Source organism: Octopus bimaculoides, chromosome 2 (genome assembly GCF_046866305.1).
Source record: "Octopus bimaculoides isolate indiv1 chromosome 2, ASM4686630v1, whole genome shotgun sequence".
Lineage (NCBI taxonomy): Eukaryota > Metazoa > Mollusca > Cephalopoda > Octopoda > Octopodidae > Octopus > Octopus bimaculoides.
The window spans coordinates 101539859-101564799 of NC_142929.1; the positions used below are offsets into that span (position 1 = coordinate 101539859).

At 35.2% G+C, this 24941-nt stretch overlaps 1 protein-coding gene and 1 long non-coding RNA gene across 5 annotated transcripts in view; one reads left to right on the plus strand and one right to left on the minus strand.

Annotated features, from left to right (window-relative positions):
- LOC106868825 (solute carrier family 23 member 1) overlaps window positions 1-16152 on the minus strand; it is a 182947-nt gene extending 166795 nt beyond the window's left edge. The window contains exon 1 of one of the 4 annotated variants that reach the window (XM_089347311.1): window positions 16050-16152. The gene's annotated coding sequence lies outside the window, so the exon portion shown is untranslated. Of the gene's footprint in view, window positions 1-12898; window positions 13228-16049 lie in introns of those variants that run through there. The other 3 variants (XM_089347310.1, XM_089347314.1, XM_089347315.1) reach the window with 3 other exon arrangements.
- On the plus strand, window positions 12946-19643 carry LOC149137175 (uncharacterized). Its single transcript, XR_016240692.1, has 2 exons — window positions 12946-13053; window positions 18121-19643. It is a non-coding gene; the product is annotated as an uncharacterized LOC149137175 (long non-coding RNA).
- The last annotated feature ends 5298 nt before the right edge of the window (window positions 19644-24941 follow it).

Sequence of the window (24941 nt, forward strand, 5' to 3'; positions counted from 1 at the left end):
GTGGTGGACGAGTCTTCATGAAAGAGGAAACTCCACAGAGTTTCCTTTATACAGGGTGTCCACAAAGTCTGGGTACATGGAGTAAATAAAATCATAACATAAACAATTAAATATAAGAAATAAAAATTTCTTTAAGTATGTGTTAATCCCTATGTGGGTAAATGTAGTAAATAAAATCATAATATAAACAATTTATAGGTGCAGGAGTGGTTGTGTGGTAAGTAGCTTGCTTACCAACCACATGGTTCCGGGTTCATTCCCACTGCGTGGGCAAGTGTCTTCTACTATAGTCTCGGTCCGACCAAAGCCTTGTGAGTGGATTTGGTAGACAGAAACTGAAAGAAGCCTGTTATATATATGTATATATATATATATATATATATATATACATATATATGTATGTGTGTGTATATGTTTGTGTCTGTGTCTGTCCCCCCAACATCTCTTGACAACCGATGCTGGTGTGTTTATGTCCCCATAACTTAGCAGTTCGGCAAAAGAGATCGATAGAATAAGTACTAGGCTTCCAAAGAATAAGTGCTGGAGTCGATTTGCTCGACTAAAAAGGCAGTGCCCCAGCATGGCTGCAGTCGAATGACTGAAACAAGTAAAAGAGTAAAGAGTAATTAAATATAAGAAATAATAATTTCTTAAAGTATGTGTTAATCCCATGTACCCAGACTTTGTGGACACCCTGTATATCACATTTTGTTTTTTATTTTCTACATACGAAATCAGATCTCTTCAAGACTGTTGGTACAAAAAGTTGACAGAACACGGTTTGTGAGTACTGGCTGGAAAGAGGATAGTAATTTAGCATAGAATGTAACAAATTTCAATTTAAACATCAATCAAAACTAAGTTTGCATAAATTTGTTATGGGAAATATGTTTGTGCATATGTTAGTGTTTTACAAACTCAACTCAAAAATCTGTGCTATAAAATGTGTTCTTAGAAGTCTTCTGGGCTGCAAGCTGAAATGTGTACAAACAGAAAATGGTCAAAGTGCAGAAACAAAAGATGTGGAGAAGTAAGATATGGAAACTGAAAGATCCTACGGTTGGTAACAGGTTTAAAGAAATTCTAGAAATATCTACATAGTGGTAAGAAGCTTGCTTCCCAACCACATGGTTCCGGGTTCAGTCCCACTGCATGGCACCTTGGGCAAGTATCTTCTACTATAAACTCAGGCCGACCAAAGCACTGAGTAGATTTGGTAGACAGAAAGTGAAAGAAGCCCATCGTATATCTATATATATATATATATATATATATAGAAATGAGAATGTGTGTCTGCGTGAATCCCTAAAACTCGAGAACTACACAACCAATTTCATTCAAATTTTACACGTGCCTTACTTAGGGTCCCGGTTGTGTTTTAGTCAAAAAATTTTTTTAACTTCTTGCATAGTTCAAGCCCACAGCAACATCATATCTCTCCACAATTTAAGTATTACGTGTTAAAAGGGAAACAAAAACACTCATGTCAAATACTTTCACTTTAAAAATGAAACTATTCCACTATTTTAATATCAAAACTGAAACAATCACATTTCGATACCGTAATGACAGATACACTCACTCACCCACCCACCGACCGACCGACCGAATGAAGAATGTCTGTCTGTCTGAATCCCTAAAACTCGAGAACTACGCAACCAATTTCATTCAAATTTTACACATGCCTTACTTAGGGTTCCAGTTGTGTCTTAGTCAAAAAAAATTATTAACTTCTTGCAGAGTTCGAGCACACGGCAACATAATATCTCCTCCACTATTTAAGTATTACGTGTCAAAAGTGAAACAAAAACACTCATGTCAAATACTTTCACTTTAAAAATGAAACTATTCCACTAACTGAAACAATCACATTTCGATACTGTAGTGACAGATACTTTCACAGAGAGAGAAAGAGAGAAAGAGAGAGACAGAAAGAGAGAGAGAGATGTATATGTATACATATACATGAATATGTACACCATTTCGATACTGTAATGACAGATACATTGAGAGAGAGAGAGAGAGAGAGAGAGAAAGAGAGAGAGAGAAAGAAAGAGAGAGAGAGAAAGAGAGAGAGAGAGAGAGATGTATATGTATACATATAGATGTACACGTATATGTATATATATATAGATCTATACATACATGTATATGTATACATATGTGTAGATGTATATATATATATATATATATAGATGTACATGTAATATGTACACATATATACATATATACATGCATACAGATATCTATACATATATACACCCATCACACACACATACACATGCACACAAACACATACATTAGTCATTTGTTTTCTTATCCAAAACTACGTCAAAAGTACTGAATGGATCTTTATGAAATTTGGAAATTATATTCTTTGCATAACGGCCATAACTCCCATGAAAATTCATATATTTTTGATGTTGATGAAATTTTAACCCGAACATAACAGATGAGCATTATTTAGAAAATGATGTCACACGTTATCGAGGCTATCATTCTTTCTGGATGTGCAAAAGGGGATGACGTCTTTATTCCAAGAATTCCTCTTACTCCATCAGGAGCAGACATTCCTTTTACATTCAGAAGACTACAATTCCCCCTTTGTGTGACTTTTGCCATGTCCATAAACAAATATCAGGGTCAAACACTGTCTGTAGCTGGTCTTCTCTTGGAAGAGCCCTGCTTCTCACATGGACAACTGTATGTTGGCTGCTCAAGAGTGGGCAGCAACAAAAAACCTATTTGTATATGCTCCACAAGGGAAAACAAGGAACATAGTTTACAATGAGGTGTTATAATCACAACAACAAGAAAGTATGTACATGATCACGTTCTTTTACGAAACGTCATTGACTTTCATATATTTATATTGATATACATATATATACGTGTGTTTGGGTGTGTGTGTGTATATACATCTCTATATATAAAGATGATGCGTAGTCTAGACAGCGTTTTTAGATTTCATTATTCTCTTTAACCCGGGCAACGCTGGGTATATATATATATATATATATATATATATATATATATACATGTGTGTGTGTATATATATATATATATACACATAGTATGTACGTGTGTATATATACTGTGTGTGTATATATATATATAATATATATATACTGTGTTAACTAGGAAGTTAGTTTTTGTATGTGGCAGATGTTCAGGTGCAATAAACACTGAAAATGTGCAGAAAACAACTTTTGTCACATTCCAGAAAGAAAAACTGGATGTAGTTGATAGCTTCCGATATGTGGGTGACCAAGTTAGTAGTGGGGGAGGGTGTGCTGAAAGTGTAGCTGCTAGAATAAAAATAGCCTGGGCAAAGTTCAGAGAGCTCTTACCTCTGCTGGCAACAAAGGGCCTCTCACTCAGAGTAAAAGGCAGACTGTATGACGCATGTGTACGAACAGACATCCTACATGGCAGTGAAACATTGGCCGTGACTGCTGAGGACATGTGTAAGCTCGCAAGGAATGAAGCCAGTATGCTCCGATGGATGAGTAATGTCAATGGGCATACCCAACAGAGTGTAAGTATCTTGAGAGAAAAGTTGAACCTTAGAAGCATCAGTTGTGGTGTGCAAGAGAGACGATTGCGCTGGTATGGACATATGGCGAGAATGGATGAGGATAGCTGTGTGAAAACGTGCCACACCCTAGCGGTTGAGGGAACCCATGGAAGAGGCAGGCTCAGACCAAGACCTTTGGAAATATGCTGTGCGTGAGAAGACCCGGCAAGCCAAGTGAGACCAAAATCCAAGGCTTCTGCCAGGGATATAGCCAGCCCACTTACACGTAACATTCCTTCATTGGACACTAAACTCCGCTTGTGAAGACCTGTTGAGACAAGTGAAATCGAAATCAAACTAAATTTGTAAACTGGCACCCATGCCAACATCTCTTCATTGAACACTAAACTCAGCTTGCGAAGACCTGTTGGGGCAAGCGAAATCGAGCATGACCGTTGCCAGAGCACCAGCTGTCTGGCTTCCGTGCCGGTGGCACATAAATGGCACCATTTGAGCGTGATCGTTATCGACGTCGCCTTCCTGGCACTTGTGCCAGTGGCACGTGAAAAGACATTCGAGTGAGTTCGTTGCCAGTACCACTGGACTGGCCCCTCAGCAGGTGGCACGTAAAATACACCATTTCAAGCGTGGCCGTTGCCAGTACATCCTGACTGGCCTTTGTGCCAGTGGCACGTAAAAGCACCCACTACACTCTCAGAGTGGTTGGCGTTAGGAAGGGTATCCATCTGTAGAAACTCTGCCAAATCAAACTGGAACCTGGTGCAGCCATCTGGTTCACCAGTCCTCAGTCAAATCGTCCAACCCATGCTAGCATGGAAAGCAGATGTTAAACAATGATGATGATATATATACATATATATACATAAATAGATATATATACATACATATATATACATACATATATATATACATGCATACATATATATATGCATGCATACATGCATACATACATACATACATACATACATACATACATACATACATACACACACACACACACACACATTACATGGAAAAATGCGAGCATAAAAAGTCATATTCTTAAGATTATAAATCCGGAAAAGTACATGACAAGTTATTACACCTGTAAAAGAATAGGACAAACTATTACTTCTAGTGAAGTAAAAAAATTTAAAATTTTTACTTAAAATATTGCAGCAAAGAATCACTCTTTACAGGTCTCATCTTTTAAATTTATTGTACAAAACTGTTCAGCTAATTTAAAAGTTTGTCTAATTAGTCACTTTTTTCTGTAGTTAAGGTAGTAAATTAGCCAAATTCTATTTAAATAAGTATAGTTTTATTTGTAAACTATAATAAAATAAGTTTTATTATTCAAATTTTAATTTTAGCTGCAATATTTTAAGTAAAAAGTTTCTTTTTCTTTACTTTACTAGAAATAATAGTTTATCCTATACTTTTCCAGGTGTAATAACTTGTTCTGTACTTTCCCAGGTTTATAATCTTAAGAATATTACTTTTCATGCTCGCATTTTTTCATGTAACCCATGATTTTTCCAGGCATTGCTGTTATAAGATAATTTATAATGTGTTAATTAATAATTTAAGATTTTACTTTATAAAATACTGAAAGATAATATTTCAATTTTTCCATGTAAAGTCATGATAATATTTAATTCATGTTTAATTGAAATATATGTTGTGATTGAATTATTTGATATTACCCAATCTACACCAAATTAATGGCAAGGATTTTTATCATGTTGTTGGTTGCACCAAGGCTCACCAAAAGTTACAAACAACAAGACCCCAAAACCATCAGTTACCAGGCTTACCTTAAGTAACCAAATTTTGCAATTTTAGGAGATCACAAGAATTCATTCAATGAAAAAAAAATTTCCAATGATTCTGAGATTTGCAGCATATTAGGAGGTCAGGGTACTTGATTCCATGCGAAAAATCAAATTTTTTGTTTTTTTCCTTAGTGAAAATCGTGCGGGTGTCAATACAGAAATTGACTATAATGTTGTTATTTAGCCTCAAATCAACCCTGACACTGCAAACCTATCATCAAAGACATTCCAGCCTTCAGCAAACCATCTTTTTAGGGATAATCTAGGATATTACATGCAATGAGCATGTGATTTACATAGGGAGATACTTTGGCTGCTATTTTTAGCGTGTCGAGCGACCAAGTAGAGGCTCTTTCATTGGTTCAATTTCATGAGATTTTTTTTACACATATATTTAATATGTATATGTATCATCGGCAGAAGTTAGAGAGTAAGTCAAAAGTTAAGCGTTTCATATACTGGCACTTATCAAACACGAATTTGTCCATTGTCACTCTGTAACTTCTGACGAAATAACTTCTAAAATACAAAATTTTGTCAAAAACGTTAAGAGTAAACCCTGACACATTCTACCAATACCGGAAGTTTCGAAGTGTTTAGTTAAAAAAAATTAATTAAATAATTTTTGTTCAATGCGACTAATGATTCTGGATTCTTCATGCATTTTTCTATCATTTAAGCCTAAGAAAAGTATACTTTTATTTTAAAATTTAAAAATTTATGTTAATTGAAGATGAATACCTGCCTTACTGCCCCACTTGAAGTGGCAGATATTTTAATGTAACTTTTTTCCTACTGAACCAAATTTCAGATTATTTATGCCAAAGTGTAGCTGAGGAGGTGTCCTGTTTAAAGCTGTTAACAGTTTGCAATTTAGTTGAAAACTGAATTAGTGGTGAAGCTGCTGCAATTGACGAAATGGTGGACTTAAGAATATATTCAACCACTACTGTGGTTGAATGAAATATATATATATATATATATGTATATATATATATATATATATATATATATAGTTTCGGCTCAGAGCTGCAGCCATACTGATGCACCACTGTTTAAAAATGAACGGCAAAGTCGACCTCGGCAGAATTTGAACTCAGAACATGAAGCATTTCGCCCGGTGTGCTAACGATTCTGCCAACTCACCACCTCATATATATATATATATATATATATATATAATATCAAAATGAACTTCAATCTTGCTTGCTTGCAATGTTACACAGCCAAAATGGTGCATAATGCGAAAATACTACGAATTAAGGTCCTCCTGAAATGTGAATACAAACGGAAAACGAGTTGCGAGTAAATCGGACAACTGGTTCTTGAGACATTGGCAGTTTTGCAGGTATAAATACCCAAAACGGTGCATAATGGGAAAATACTCTGAAAAGAACTTAACCATGAAAAGGAAGAAACTCTAACCTTTCAATTAAACACATCATGATGTTAAACACAATATTTTAATTATTTAGAAATATTTTTGAATGTGATTTCAAAAATGTAAACAAAACTCCATTAGTGGGAAATTCAGAGTGACCCAGGAAACTCCAAGGTCCCCACCACCCCTCCCCCATTTCTTTTTTGGAAGAAAGTGACTTGCAGTGAGTTTGGAGGTGAGATATGTTGAATGCACTCAAAAAAAACCTGTGGAAAAAATTATTTCACATGGAAGTACAAATGGGTCCTTCATGAAATATTTACCTAAGATTGGGATGGATGCCAATAGAAGGATCGATGAGACTGATAAACCAAGGGTTGAGTGTCTGGCAGAACAAAGAGAAAGAGACAGAAGCAGGAAAGATCAGGAATTAGATGCTCGGAGAGCTGTGCATCTAGCAAAACAGAGGGAAAGACAAAAGCAGGAGACATCATGAAATCGGATCATGGGTTACCAAGATACGTGGTTTTTCAGGTATCTTTATAAATAGCCAAACCAGCATGTAATGGGGAAAATGTTTTGAAAGTAAGGTACCATTGAAATGTGAACACACACAGAATAATAGAAGTTATAACGAGCTGGGGAAACTGCCATCTCTCCCTCAGGCCCATTTTCATATCCTATGATTGGGATCCATGCAGCAAGCTATGTGCCTTTTTTGCTGACTTTACTGGCCTCCCTTCCTTTTTCATGAACTTAATTGCTGCTGTTGTTCTCCCCTGATGATAATGCTTTTTGTAGCCTTTCCTGCTCCAGGGTTTGAGCAAGTGTTGCAAGCATGGCATCACTTGTATCTTCCTTGAGAAAGTGCTATTCTGCACCTTGACAAAATGTGCATCAGTGTGCCCTTTTCTCCACAAAGTCTACATAGCTGGTCTTCTCTCAAACCCCATTTGTACAGGTTTGTTGGCATTGGGAGTGTGTCATACACTGTTTACAGCAAGAAGGAGATGCAGAAAGGTTCCAGTCTACACAGGTCTGTCCATGTGACCTTCCTCTTAGGAAGGTCACATTTAACCCAGGTACCCTGAGATAACAGCTCCACAGATCTTGATCTTTCTTCCTCCTGGTTCTGCACTTCAGCCTGGATCATGGCCCTCCTCTCTTTGACGTCTGCCTTCTTCCATTGCTGGAAATGGGAAGACCCGTGTGTGTGTGTAGATATATATATATATATATAGATATATATATATACACAGAGCAGAACAGTGTATCTTAAAATTTAAATACAAATGAATGGTCACAACTATATGTCTGCTAAATCAGAGCAAGAGGGGATGAACAACAATAAACTAAAATATATACCTCTAGTTGTAAATTCAGTGTAGGGAAAGTGTAAGAATTGGATTGAGTGTGAAACAGCCATCCATGACTGAAGGACATTCATGAGTAATCCTTTTGAGATCCCTAGAGTAGTTCTCAAACTTGATTTTAAAAACACTTTCATTTCAATCAGACACATTGTCATTCACAGTTCAGCAGAAGAGAGGGCTCCACAGCTCTACTCCTTTGCTTGAGAGGTTTAGCAGAATAACAGTCTGCACTAGGTATTGATGATATCACTAGGTTGAGATCTGACCAGGATTTGAATGTACAGTACCATGGTAATGTTTATTTAAGGAACTTCGTTATGTGGTGGGTACCACGTAACAGCAAAGATAAAGATTGAAGAAGCTGGTTGTAGTTTCAAGTTAACTGTTCTAAACATGGATACTTAACCATTTATCTTTGCAAAGTCAGACTACAATGGATCAACTCATTGAATTCTTTCCATCTAACATAGTCTCTCCCTCATTAGCAAAAGTTTCAATCTTGCTTTCAAACAAACCCTTTCTATCTAAAATGTTGATGCTTAAACAATTATTTAAAACATTGATGTAATTGAGTACCCCTACCTGCAAGATACTCTTATATCTCTTATCATCATTTACTAGTCATTTCTATCTCATTTTGCACCATCTCTCCTCACATTCCCATGTAACTTCCCTTTCTATCCTTAGCCCAATCCTCTATGTCACTTCATTTATATTCACCCTTATTTGTACCTTAAGAGTATGTTCTGACACATGTCCACCACCACCATCTCTTTATCTATCTATTTATCTGTCTTTCTCCCTAAGCTTCTCTCCTTTCTCTTCCAACTGGAGCATCCTTGTTTCTCTTTAACAGCAAGACTCCTATCTCTATTCTGTTAACTTATCATCATCTGGCACACTTCCTTCAATACTACTCCCTGTCACAGTCAAGGAGTCTTTGTCTTGCAAGTTACTTGGTGATCCCACCAGTGATGGTGCTATGCAAAAAAAAGCCTTCAGTACACTCTGTAAAGTAGTTGGCATCAGGAAGGATATCTAGCTGTAGAAACCATGTCAAAGCAGACAATGAGAGCCAAGTACAGTCCTCTGGCTTGCCAGCACTTGTCAAACCATCCAACCAGTGCCAGCATGGAAAACAGATGTTAAATGATGATGATGAAATCTTTGTTATTCCTGATTTATAAGAACATGAAAATTTGGTCAATGTCAACTTCACTTCAAAATCTCTTACCCAGGATGCATTGACCAAACAATTTGGAGGGGTCTAGATATGTGTAAATTTTCCTTTCTATCGCTACCAGGTTTTCTACCTTCCATTAATATTTGCAACATCCTCACCATTACAACATGGACTAACTCCAAAAGGGAGGTAGCTGAAACTCTACAAACTTGATGCATGTGGAGGAATGAGGGATTGATGTGGTAAACCTAATTCCAAAGACATTCATGGATTGTCTTATTAACTGAGTGTAGGCATGGTTGTGTGGTTAAGAAGTTTGCTCAAAACCACATGGTTTTGGGTTCAGTCCCACTGAATCTGAAGTGTTCAAAAAACAAGCATCTTCTGCTAATAACGCTGGGACGACTAAAGCCTTCTGAGTGGATTTGGTAGACAGAAACTGAAAGAAGCCGTGTGTGTGTGTGTGTTAGTGTCTCCTTGTCTTGACATCATGCAAAAATTGTAAACAAGTGTTACTGTCATACAAGCAGGGCCCTTCATTTCTAGTCTTCCATAGAAACGTTTGGTTATGGGAAGATATTACTGTGCTTAGAAGCAGATGAGGGTTGAAACAAGAAGAGCATCTAGCAGTAGAAAAACTGCCTCAATGAATTCTGTCTGAACCATGAAAAAGTGGAAGTGATGGTTGATGATGATGAATGAGATAAACCTAATTATTAAGTGAGCTTTAACCAAAATAAAATACCCCTTCAATAAGCTATAGGGACTACTCTTCAGCTAAAGGCAAGATGCCTCACATAGGATGCTACTGTTAGAAACTCTATTTCCATACTGAAAGTACAGTGGACATGAGAGGTTACTGCATCTATAACTAAAGAGAATAAGATACTGAAATGTCATAATTTGTTGCTAAATTACATTTTTCAACCTATGGAATTTGTGATGTTCTAGGGAGCAAAGCCACTGACAATGAAGTTTGTGTCATTATTGACATCCTATCTCATCAAAACATCGGGTGATGCTTGTGAGCATGATTGACTGTCCTAGAATCTCACTCAGCATCACAATCACTTGTGGAATGCCCTGAGTGTTTTGGGTTGCTCATTGAGGCGGAACAACAATACCCTCTTTTGTTGAGCAAAACTGAGGGATAATGCTCGCCTTTTAATTTTATATTTTATATATTTACCTATTTTCAAGTTATTTTTCCCCCTATTATTATCCACTTAATAAGTAAAATGTGTTCCTAAATAGTTTTATAATTAAATTACAGTTTTAAAAAAAATCAAAAAAATTTTGGTGGACATTGGAATTAGACACTGAGGGGAAATGGCTGTAACTTTTTTATTTTTTAATGTTGGCAATTTTCGTTTTCGATAATGTGTTCTATATGTCACAGTCATGCGATTCCCCCTTTAAAAAAAATTTTGGACACCCCCCCCCCCACTTGATATGCTAGAAATAACAGCTAAACGCGGCCAATCCAAATCTTGCATTGGCCCAGATGGACTATATATAATCTGAACCTTCCCCCCCCTTATTTTTTTTTTTTTTTTTACGGAATCCCACGTTTTAGGCTATGGAGATTCCGATTCTGAAAAAAAATTGTTTGAAAAATTTCAATTCCCCCCCACTCAGCAAGCAGGTTAGGGTTAGGGTTAGGTTTACCCGAACCCTAACTCAAAACCTAACCCTAACCCCGTTTGCCAAAGCGCATTTTTTCCTTCATATTTATTTACATATAGTCCATCTGGACCAATGCAAGATTTGGATTGTCCGCGTTTAGCTGTTATTTCTAGCATATCAAGTTTCGTGGTGGGGACTCCACATATGTATGATCCTTTTTCTGTTTCAATATAAATGTAAGCCGTTCATTTTCACATCTAAGTTGCGAGAAGGCTATTCGTACGACCTGAACATGTAGAACACAATGTCAAAAATGAAAATCGCTTAATATTCACTTAATATTTCTATCCTTGCTTATTTCTTTGTTTACTGCTTTGCAAGAATAAACACATTTTCAGTCTGTTGTATTTTCTTTGCTCAGCTTCTTTTAGTTTACTTCACTACAACAACGTGGGTATATTGTTTACATCGAATCTTTTAGATTACCTCAATGACCAGGACTTATTTATTTTTGTTGTTTAGTTCAAACACAGTTCTGATTATGTAAGACCTATGATTAAAGGTATTCGACAATCTTTCGTTGGGTATTCTATCCGTGACCATCCTGTTATTTCAGAGTATCTAAAATTACCTACAATTATCTAATGTGCCCTTCCTTATTTTTGTTTTTGCTTTTATGCCGAGACAATGGGATGTACTTTAAGGGAATTTGGCTGCGATTTATGAGGAACCGCATAAAAGATGTTTGGTCGGCACACACGCAGAGAGTCCTTCGTTAGTTCAGTAGATAATCTCTCGTTGGCATTCTTTTATGCAACAACGAAATACATACAACAAATCAACAATAAACCTTGTTTAATTATTATATTTACTTCGAAAACTGTTTTGAGTGGATGGTCTTGTTAGAATAATTGTTTTAGCCAAGCATTATATAAGCTAATACATCAGCGTGTACTCGGTAAATGTTACACGTTATGGGCTTATTGTTTTTGTTTTTACGCTTCTCAAAAAACAGATTACTTGAAATAAAGAAACAACTTATGCACACAATTTACTTACAACAACGGAATAATATCAATGGGACACCGTGACTGCAAGTCGCCATCTTATTATCTTAATTACTACGAAATTTAGGGGAATCAAAGAGAATGTTCTCATTATAAAAAGAATACTCAATAACACATGTGTACCATTATGACAATATCCATCTGAGAAAAAGAAAGCTATATATTATATCGCATCAATACATAGGATGAAGATTAATCTAACATAAAGATAACTCAGGCTAGAAGTTTGATTATTAATCATATAATTACAAATACTATTTTCACACAATTCGTAATTATAAAGCAAGTAATTTCAAAATTACAATGAAATAGGTGTTTCTTGCGTACAATCTGTTGTAAATATAATTTGAATTCGTTTTTGGTATAACAAACCACGGAGGTTTTTGCATGCCACCTCTTATTTCTTTTTTCTTTCTCTTCTTAGCTCTGTTTTCAATTCAGTAAAATATTTTTTTTTTTTCCTAGGAAAAAAAATTATAAGTTATAACGAAGTGAATGAAATCACGTTGATAGCAGCGGATTCTTGAAAATTGCCAAACCAGCAAAGTTCTTGGAGCAGTTAATAAAAATTTATATATATATTAGCATAACAAAAAATATATACATCCGTTCCTTTTTGTTTGTAAACTCAAATGCGCATGATAAACATCGATTTATATATATCAATAGAACTGATATAACCACTATATATATATATATACATATATATATATATGTATATATATATATATATATCTATATATATATATATATATATATATATAGTGATTATATAAGTTCTATGAAATGAATAATTTTGAAATACGTAGACTCTCAATGATTTAGACATGTAATTGTTTTGTGTCTAAGGTCTAATTTACTATCGCAAGAACAAATGAAAAGAAAGAAAACGTTGGAAAAAAATGTTTACACTAACCTTTCGAGTGTTGATGTATTATTAATGAAGATGAAATTAAAAGCAAAAGAAGTCACGGGAAAAGGAATATACACAGATTACTCCAAACTGCGTGCGCTGATGCATGAGGTTGTTAACGACACAAAAGCCGGTTTCTTCTGCTTGATGACGGCGAAGTGAGTAAGATGCTTTTGAAAGTGTGCTGAGAATGCAAGTTGTGTGAATTAAAAAATATTTTAAACAGCTCCATCTAGTAGTCATATGAAAACACGATTAAATGCCATATACACGCTTACAAATTTACGAGCATTCGACATAGTGGGCGATAAACTGAAGTTTTCACTTAGGATGATAGACAGAGTGTACAAGAGAAAGAATTGCTTGTAAACCAGCTGTGATTTTATGAATTAAAAAATGCTTGTTAGTATGTATGTATGCATAAATGCATGCGTACATGTACACACACATACGTGAGTGCGCACATGTATGTATGTATATATATATATATATATATATATATATATATATATATATATATATATATATATATATACACACAGGCAGGGTGTCAACAAAGTCTGGGTACATGGGGATTAACACATACTTAAAAAAATTATTATTTCTTATATTTAATTGTTTATGCTATGATTTTATTTACTCCATGTACCCAGACTTTGTGGACACCCTGTGTATATATATATATATATATATATATATATATATATATATATATATATATATATGGTAAAGAAGAAGTATTATTCGCTCATTTATTCTTATTCATTTATATATTATTTTATTTACTTGTTTATCTACTTACTTATACATATGATTGTAATTAATTAATAAATAGATCCAAATGAATGTTTGCAGGCTGATGTTTGTTTATTTTCTCCATTTTCATCTTTACCTTATAAATTATGGGTAAATTTCTGCTTTACCCCCACTCATACCTATTATTCAATTGCGCTACTGCCCTACAACACTAAGCATTTGAATATAAATACATAGGTATACATCCAGTAGTATATTGGATATTTATTATCCCTTGGATGGTTGTTTAACCTCTAACTCATACAGACGTGTATGGATTTTGTCCCTAATATTATATATATACATACATTTCTTTATTGCCCACAAGGGGCTGAACACATAGGGGACAAACAAGGACAGACAAGGGGATTAAGTCGATTGTATCGACTCCAGGTCGCAACTGGTACTTATTTAATCGATCCCGAAAGGATGAAAGGTAAAGTCGACTTCGGCGGAATTTGAACTCAGAACATAAAGACAGACGAAATACCGCTAAGCATTTCGCCCGGCGTGCTAACGTTTCTGCCTGCTCACCGCCTTTATACACACACACACACACACACACGTAAATTTATATTATTATATGCATATAGATACTAATATGGATCGTCGATACGTATACGAATATACATACACACATATATATATATATATATATATATATATATATATATATATATATATATATATATATATATAAGCAATGTTAATTCTCTAAATGAAGTATTAACAGTAACTGCACGATAAAGTGTAGTATATTGCCACTTAAGTGTGGCTGACCCCTAGGGGTGGATGTTACTGTTGCTTTTAGCCCCAGGAGGACATCTCCTCCAGCTGGCTTATCGACACACGACTGTGTCCTGTTTGCCAAGGGAAGTTATCCCTCTCACCTCGATCACATGTACATTATGTATGTATATTTGTATATGTGTGTATACCGAAACTGCAAAGACGTCTCGACTGAAGATTGGAAACTCCGTATGCCCCGTCCTTATTTTTTCCTGTCCTTTTTGGTATCACCTACTCTCCGAATGTTTTGTTGTCACCTGTTATGTTCTTGTTCCATTTCTTTGTTTTGATTTTTTTTATATATATATACATATAGCAGCAGATGCACTTACTTATGGATATGCTATCTTTTGGAGAGGCCTACCTAAGGGTCAGTGTAGAGAATCTGGTGTTGGGTTTGCTCTCAAGAATACATTGGTATACTCCATTGCAGAGCTTCCAAGTGGTATATCTGAACGGATCATGTCATGCCGTATTAAACTGACAAAAGGTCGGTTTCTTACCGTTATCAGTAGTTATGCACCAAGAATGTTGCATTCTGATGAAACTGTATGACAGTTTTATGATGATCTAGCGCAATTATTGAGAAAAGTACCAATTTCTGACAAGCTGGTCATATTGGGAGATTTCAATGCAAGAGTTGGAAAGGACTATGCAGAAGTTTGAATATGAGTGCCTTGGCCAGGTTCTAAATATGGATGATCCAGAAAGATTAAACTAAAAATTTGTTCAAAGTAATACTCAACACAGCTCTTAAATTTGATCAAATACAAAATTTTAATGACAAATGTAAATTTTTAAATAATATGGGTAATTTAAGAAACCAAGTTAAAAACAATTGAAGCAAACACTAATATAAGGGCTTTTTTTTAATTGGAACAGAATCTGAACAAATTGTGAAATATCTTTATTCCATTAACTTCATGATGATAAAAAATTATGTAAGTGTAACGAATATTCTCCATAGAATTACAGAAAATTAGCAAAAGAGATGATGAAAAACTTGTTACATACTGCCTCGTTTTTTGTGTTTGTTTTTATCTGTTTTCAAGTTGATTTCTTAAACTTACCCTATGTTATTTCTAAGTTAATAGGTTAAGCTAAGATACCAAGAAATATAATGATATTAGTGGTTGTGATTTCTTCGTTGGAATAGATTTTGAAAAAGATACATCTTCAGGAGTTGTAAAGTTTTCAATAGGAGCCGTTAGAGTCATCATGAGTATGTTATGACCAAATCTGTGAGTCGCATTAAAAATAATGTTAACGATACCCCAGGTGAGAGAAGTGTAACGATGGAATTTGTTATGTGTAGATGCATCAGAGAAATGATTGGAGAATAATATTATTGATTTTCAAGATGGCAATTTATTAAGTTGATTATTAAATTAGTTGTTAAAACATATGTATAAAGTTGTTTGTGCGTACAAAGCTTGTTTGTAATCTCCAGTCCATTCTGTACGATAGTTAGTTCCATCTCGGTGGCTGCTAGCGAGAAAGACAAAGCAATCGGAATGTATACAGGTAGAAAAAATAACAGTTGTGTTCTTGCGTTCATGACAGTACATACCTGAAGTGAGCAAAATAGCCATGCTCTTTGACTGGAGACATGTCAACCGCAAAAAGAAAGAGAAAGCTCGTTCCTCAGCCACACGCCATATGTCCGAAAGACGATGAGAGCAATTTGGATTATGTATTTATATTTTTGCTAATTTAATTTGGTCAACCGAGAACAATAGGGTTCTACTTCTAAATCGGCTTTGACCGAGGAATGTCCCGAAAAAGGTCATTCTCATTAATCTTTCAGTGCAGAAAGGCTAAGACAATGGACCAAGAACTTGTTTCGCAATGTTGAAAATTGTAGATTCGCTTTCGAATCTTAGCTTAGGTATTCTGTAACTGTTCGTTAAAGAAGCTTTTATAAACTAAAGCTTATAAAAACATTGTCGTGTTGTTACTTACTCACTATTGTTGTGGGGTCGTGATGTTGGATGTGTACGAAGGCTGACCAAGATATGCACATGGGATGTGATCAAATGAGGTTTATTTTTCAACATAGGCTCCCTTGTGGTCTCTATATTTCTGCTTTCGGTGTTGCAGTGCTTGGATCCCATTGGTGAAGCTTTCATCCTTTCGCTCAAAAAGTCATTAGCAGCAGATATGACGACATCATTACTGCGATTCTGGTTACCAGCCCAGTATTTTTTCATGTTAGGGAACTGATGGGCCGAATCGGGAGAATAGGATGAATGATCAGCCAACTCAAAGACCCTTTCATCAGTTTTCCTGTCCTTTGATTTGATAGTCTTTTGCAACTACCTCAGTAGTGGCCCTTTTGAAGATAGTTAATAAACACAATGCTTTTCATCCCTCAAAACTGAGGCTATCATCTTCCCTGCAGATGAAACTACCTTGGCCTTCTTTAGAGCAGGTGAAGAGGGGTGTTTTCACTGCATAGATTGTCTCTTTGTCTCTGGCTCGAAGTGATGTATCCAACACTCATCATGGCTTAGGAAACATTCAAGGAATCTGCCTCAAACATTGTTAGATTTTACCGTGATGTGATCAGACTGGTGCGCTTTTGATCAGGTGTCAGAAGGCGTGCACTCAATGGGCAGAAAGTTTCGTCATGCCAAATTTATTGTATAGAATACTCTCAACTCTCTCACAGAATATGCTAATAGCATTAGCAATTTGATTTGTAGTCAGTTGCCTGTCATCCATCACCATGCGGTGAACACAATTAATGTTTTCCTCAGTGGTGGAAGTTGCAGGACGTCCAGACCGTGGGGTCATCTTCAAGACTCTCTCTTCCCCTCCTAAATTCAGCTTCCCACTTCTGCACTGTTGATGAACATTGTTGTGTGTTCTAGCTGTCAGCGTGAATAATAAACGAAGTAAATTCACGAACTTTTAAGATTTATTGATGGACATGATTTAGTGTGTTGGTTATCTAGTAAAGAAAGATGTAGGTAAAATAACCACAGGTCGGGGAGGAGAGAAACGCGTTGTATCTTGAAGGTTATCCGTGGACCATCGTGTGTGAGCATCCAAAGTCGTTTGTTGCTCGAAGTTGTCTTCCCGAGTGCCCAAGTTGTCTGCATGAGTACCCAAGGGGATCTGCCTTCTGTCAGTGCCTGAGATTGCCTTCATTGCGAGTTCGGCACCAAACTATCTAAGCAGGGTAAAAAGGAGATGAATTTTAGATCATCCAAGAAACCATATCACGCCACATCTTCACGTTGATTGGTCGATTTATAAATCAATCACGTGGAACTGTAGCGGCTTACTCGTAATCCCTAACAGAATATTTTGTGGTTGGGGTTCAAATCCCAACAATATATTTATTTATAGTCGTCTATGACACAGAGTAGATGAAATTCTTTGGCAATTTTGTCATTAGAGAATAAACTTGTAAACAAGCTACACGTAGAAAATGCCATGAAAACATTTGCATTTCAAAAGCTAAGCAAAGATGTTTTTATTAAGAAAATGTGTGTTTATTTAGCATCCACTTAACATATTTTGAAATTTATTTGGATTTAGATATCTAGTTTTTGTGTTTGATTTTCATTGCTTTCTAATTTATTCATATTAAACATATCATTCGATTTACTCTTACTCTCTTTTACTTGTTTCAGTCATTTGACTGCAGCCATGCTGGAGCACCGCCTTTAGTCGAGCAAATCGACCCCAGGACTTATTCTTTGGATGCCTAGTACTTATTCTATCGATTTATTTTCTTTTGTATTATGAATACAGCATATTTGATTGTAAATATTAATCAACCATCAGACTGAGTTTGATCTTGGATTTATGTCATATATTACTAGAATGAAAAATGTGGACGCAGAATCCTAGAATATTCTTAAGTATTGAACCTGGGAAAGTACAAAACAAGTTGTAATTAAGCCCGGAAAATAACTTTAAAATATTCTTTTCTACTGTAGGCACAGGGCCCAACATTTTGGGGGAGAAGCCAGTCAATTAGATCGACCCCAGTACGCAACTGGTACTTAATTTATCGACCCCGAAAGGATGAAAGGCAAAGTCGATCTCAGTGGAATTTGAACTCAGAACATAAAGACAGACAAAATACCACTAAGCATTTCACTCAGCGTGCTAACGTTTCTGCCAGCTCGCCACCTTAAAATATTGCTGTTGAAATTAAAATTTAGAAACTAAAATAGTAATAAATGCATTTTATATTTTAATTTTTACTTAAAAGTTTAAATTAGAATACTCAAGAAGCTATTTATTTTCAATTTTAGTGAAAAGATCAATTGCCTGTAAGTTTACTCATTAAAAATTTGATATTACAAATTCATATTTTTTTTAAAATCACATAACAGCGATTTAAGCAAAATTGAAATTATAATCCCTGAATATTTTTTTTTTTTCCAAAAAAAAAAAAACTAGTCATTTCTAGATTTTGCACTTAATTTGTTCATTAGATTTAATTTTTTAAATATTTTTCTAACAGTAAATAGAAAATATTTTGTTATCTCATAATGCAAACTTTAAAGAAATTATTATTTTTATTGTTTCTTTAAGAAAATTCTTTACTATATTTTACTGTTTTGAATTACATATATTCTACATGAGATTAATTTTATAAAACAATATCTGTGATTTAAAATTTTTGAATAATGAGTTTTGTTAAGAAAAAATTTTTTTAATAATATAATAATAGAAATAAGTCAGAAATATTTTAGCTTAATACAAAGAAATTTTAAAATCAAAAATAGTAACTTGTTTTTAAAAATTGCTATAAAAACATGAAAAATATAAAAAACACAACAGACCACATAGTATTTCATGAACAATTTCAGAAATCTATTTAGCAAATTCCAACTTCAGCAGCAATATTTTAAGTTTTTTTTTTCTTCTTATTCTGTACTTTTCCAGGCTTAATTACTGTTTGTTCTGTACTTTCCCAGGTTTAATACTTAAGAATATTCTAGGATTCTGCACCAATATTTTTCATTCTAGTCTACTTTTTTTCCAGGCAATGCTTCTATTATTATAACTGAGAAAATGACACTATTGTAAATATTTTTTAAATACAGGTTTTGTTCAAACTTAGAAATTTCGTTTGCACATTAAATTAACAAAGGATTAATAGTAGCATATCTGTTACAAATAAATATATATTTTTAAACAATTTATATTCTAATAAAATGATTAATAATTAGTTCTTTTTCGTGAGTGAAATTTTCTGTTATGATATGTTTTTAATAAGTACATGATTTAATATATTAACAAAAGAATAAAAATTAATATGAAATCGCAAAAAGTCATAACTTAATATTTTTAGATAGGATTTTCTCCAAAATATTCCTCTGGATCAACTCTTTCATATAAGTTCAATATCTTCAAATTATCTTTCTTGTAAAAAGGAAAAAGTATTTTGATTTCTTAAAATTATCACCATTTTTTTTGTCACTTAAATCCAAACAATAGTTTCCATAGCTAATATTTTTTGACAAGGTTTTCACCATCCCCTTAGAAATCTAGGTTTTCAAAATTTCCCTAGAAAATGGGGAAAAGATGGGTAAAACACCACAACAGAGGACCAAACTCATACCACTCAAGCACCAGTTAAGCATGTTGCACTATTAAGCTAAAGTGACATAACATCAGGTGCTGCCTTTTATAATGTTAAATATCTTAACATTACAAAAGTATTTTAATTTGTCAAAATCATCACCCAGATTTTATTATTTTTTTTGTTACTTAAAGCCACAGCACATTTTGTATAGCAAATATTTTTTGGTGAGGTTTTCACCATTAGATTCATTTCATGGAGCTATTTCATTTGAACACAACTGTTGTACAATTTTCTTCAATATTGAGATATTTCAATTCAAAGTCAACTTGGAGGGTGGGTTACTTACCATTTTTTCATCTCTTAGAGCCATACAACTTCTTTTCTAGCAAATACTTTTTAATACAGTTTTCACCAAAATATTCTTCTCAATGTGCACATTCTTTTAAATTCAATTAACCGATATTTTTCTTTTAAAATAACCAAGATATTTTGATTCAAAGTCAATTTGTCTCCTTTTTGTCTCCTTACTATCACCTTTTTGACCTCACATATTTAGACTAACTTTTTTAATGAATCCATTTTTAATTATCTGATTTCAAAGTGTAGCTGAAGACTGGACCACCATTGCTAAAAAAACTGCATTCAATTTGGGCAAGTGTCTTCTACTATAGCCTCAGGCCGACCAAAGCCTTGTGAGTGGATTTGGTTGACGAAAACTGAAAGAAGCCTGTCGTATATATGTATATATACATATATATGTATGTGTGTGTATATGTATGTGTGTGTATATGTTTGTGTGTTTGTCCCCGCAACATCAGTTGACAACCAATGCTGGTGTGTTTACGTCACCGTAACTTAGCTGTTTGGAAAAAAAGACCGATTGAATCAGTACTAGGCTTACAAAGAATAAGTCCTGGGGTCGATTTGCTTGACTAAAGGCGGTGCTCTAGCAAAGGCCACAGTCAAATGTCTGAAACGAGTAAAAGAGTAAGGGTATTCAATGTTCACTAAAAAAAAAAAATAATAATAATGTATTCAAATTAAAGATATATATATTGTGTCTATACTAGACATCGTTACTCCAGCCCATTGAAACATATATTCAGTGTTTGCTCAGAAGAAAAAAAAAATTTATTCAAATAAAAAATAGGTGCATGTAAACCAAACACCCTGTAACTCTCCCATTAATCAGTGTAATAAAATTGAATTAAAACCAGTTCCACTAGTAACCAGTCGTGCAAAATCTGTCATAAACTGTTTTTTGAAGTGTCAAAAACTGAAGTTCAGTGCTCATTAACAGAACTGTTTTCAAATTAAAGAAATACAGATGTAAAAAAAAGTTCCCACTAGTTCTTCCATTCTTCACTGTGTGTTTAAGAAAGTGTAGAGATGCACCCGTCCTCCCTCTCTCTCTCTCTCTCTCTCTCTCTATATATATATATATATATACATACATATATACATATAATTATATATTTATATATATATATATATATATATATACATATATATATATATATATATATATATATATATATATATATATATATATATATTGGAAGGTTTGGAGGTGATGTACAGCAATTATATTATAGAAAAAATTAAGGTACTCAGAAATCTGGATGGTTGTACATTTACAGATTTTTATTAATATGTCACATGTTTTATAAATCATATAAAGCGCTTTTAACCTAATCTTGTAGGATTTTCAAATTTTTGATTTCACCTTGCGATGCCGTCTCTTTGTATAGTTTTATTGAGTGTGTAGGGGTGGAGAGAGAGATATATAGGATAGTAAGAGAGGGTGAGAAATGGAGGGAAAAATGAGAGAGAGAGAGAGAGTGTGTGTGTGTGTCTTTTTGTGTGTGTGAGTGTTTGTTTTTTTGTGTTGTTGTGTTTGTATGTGTGCGTGTGTGTGTGCCTGTGTATCTGAAAGGAGTGTCAATGGGAAAGAGAAAAGAAAAAAATTGTGTTTATAGCTGGTCAGTTCTTTCAATGATAAGTTTATTCTATATATATATATCAATACATATATTTTAAATTCGTTTAGGTAATGGTAGGGGTATGCAAATAAAGTTCCTATTTCATTATGCTGGCTACCGTATAATGATACTAACTAGTGAGTCAGATTTTCAGGGTGGCATCATGGTTATACCAATATAATGTGGGATAAATATTATAATAACAATGATACCAGGATGGAATTAATAAATATTTAATACATTGCTACATACGTTTCCATAAATCAGATGATTTTGACATCAGAGTTGGTATCCTTGGGATTAGTACAGTATAGTCTGTATTATTTGTTGGGATCAGCATTGATCCATTTCATCAGGCTAGATTGGCCTTCATACTGTGATTCATCCAATTATAAAGTATCACCTGAAGAAATGGATTAATGATGATACCCACAGATAATATGGACTATACTGTACTAATCCCAAGGATACTGACTCAGATGTCAAAATCATCTGATTTGTGGAAACGTATGTAGCGATGTACTATATATTTATAAAGTCCATCCTGGTATTATTGTTATTATTATTATTATACATATATGTACACACACACATACAAACACAAATATGAACACATGTATGTGCATGTGTGTGTGTGTGTATACACAGAGAGTATGTTACCTAGAGGGTTCGTGGCAGATAGTCTGAGAGAAGGTTGAATGAGTGAGAGAAAGATGAGCAAGAGGAAAGGTAGGAAAAAGAAAATATACAAGGAAAGAAGGAAGTGAATATATATATATATATATATATAAATATATAAAACTTACTTGGAGGCAATGCGTGGCGTTCGATCATATAATAACATAAATAATATATAATTATATGCATATATCCATACATATATGTACATACCGACATCTATATGTATACATACAAGCATATATGGGTACAGGACATCACAAAAAACGTTAAACACAATGAGAAAAGAAAACATAAAGATGAAGACAGAAAACAAACTTTTTTTCGAACATCGAAAAAAGCAAACAGAGAAACGAGACATGCAACATAAAGAATATTACCCATCTTCAGTTGTCCCTGCTCCATTACTCCATGGTATATATATATATATATATATATATATATATATATTTATATATATCACTCAGAGTAAAAGGCAGACTGTATGACGCATGTGTACGAACAGCCATGCTACATGGCAGTGAAACATGGGCTGTAACTGCTGAGGACATGCGTAAGCTCACAAGGAATGAAGCCAGTATGCTCCGTTGGATGTGTAATGTCAATGTGAATACCCGTCAGAGTGTAAGTATCTTGAGAGAAAAGCTGAACATTAGAAGCATCAGTTGTGGTGTGCAAGAGAGACGATTGCGCTGGTATGGACATGTGGTGAGAATAGATGAGGATAGCTGCGTGAAAAAGTGCCACACCCTAACAGTTGAGGGAACCTGTGGAAGAGGTAGGCCCAGGAAGACCTGGGCTGAGGTGGTGAGGCAAGACCTTCGTACATTGGGCCTCACCGAGGCGATGACTACTGACCGAGACCTTTGGAAATGTGCTGTGCGTGAGAAGACCCGGCAAGCCAAGTAAGATCGTTGCCAGTGCCCCTGGACTGGCTCTTGTGCGGGTGGCACATAAGATGCACCATTTTGAGCGTGGCCGTTGCCAGTACCGCCTGACTGGCCTTCGCAGGATTTTCGAGCAAGATCGTTGCTAGTGCCCCTGGACTGGCTTGTGTGGGTGGCACATAAAAGACACCATTTTGAGAGTGGCCTTTGCCAGTATTGCCTGACTGGCCTTCGTGCAGGTGACACGTAAAAGCACCTACTACACTCTCTGAGTGGTTGGCGTTAGGAAGGGCATCCAGCTGTAGAAACTCTGCCAAATTTAGATTGGAGCCTGGTGTTGCCATCCGGTTTCACCAGTCCTCAGTCAAATCGTCCAACCCATGCTAGCATGGAAAGCGGACGTTAAACGATGATGATGATGATATATATATATATACAAGGTGGTATCAAACGTTTCAAGGATTAGTTCTGTAGCACACTAACAGATGGTAGTAAACAGTTGCATGCACAGTGAGAGCTAGCAGTGACTTTCATGAGTCAGTGTCCTGAGTGACATTGCTGTGTTTACTTTACAAGTTGTGAAATTTGCGTTTTTGTGATCACGTGTATGCTGTAGTTAGCAATTTTGTCATGGCCAGGAAGTTGGAACAAAGAGCCAATATGAAATTTTGCCTTAAATTTGGGAAGCCTGCTACAGAGACACTGAGCATGCATCAGCAAGTTTACGGCAATGAGGCAATGGATCATACACAATGTTTGAATAGCATGGATGCTTCAAAATTGGAAGAATGTCTCAGGAAGATGATGAGCTGCCATGAGCATCACCCTCAGAATGGAGGACCTGCCACGAGCATCACCCTTGGAATGTGAAGAAAATTCATCAGCTTGTGCATAAGGATCATTGGAGAACAATCAACGACATTGCTGATGTTGTTGGCCTGTTGTATTGGTTCGTGCAGGCAACCTTCAAATCTGAATTGAATATGCGGTGTGTCTCTACCAAGTCTGCCCCTGCTTGCTGACCACTGAGAAGAAAGAACATTGCGTTGAAGTCTGTCAAGATCTCTGTCAGTGTGCTGCTGACGACCCATGCTTCATGTCGCAGATCATCACCAGTGATGTGAGTTGCATCTATGGGCATGACTCTGAGACAAAGCAGCAGTTGTCACAATGGATGATGCCTTCCTCTCCACAACTGAAGAAGGCACAACAGAGCTGCAGCTCAATCAAGAGCATGCTAATCCTTTTTCCTGACATCCGTGGTATTGTGCATCAAGAATTCATTTCTCAGGGCCATGCCATCAATCGAGAGTTCTGCCACATCTTGAAGCATTTAAGGGAGGATATTCGGTGAAAGCAATTGA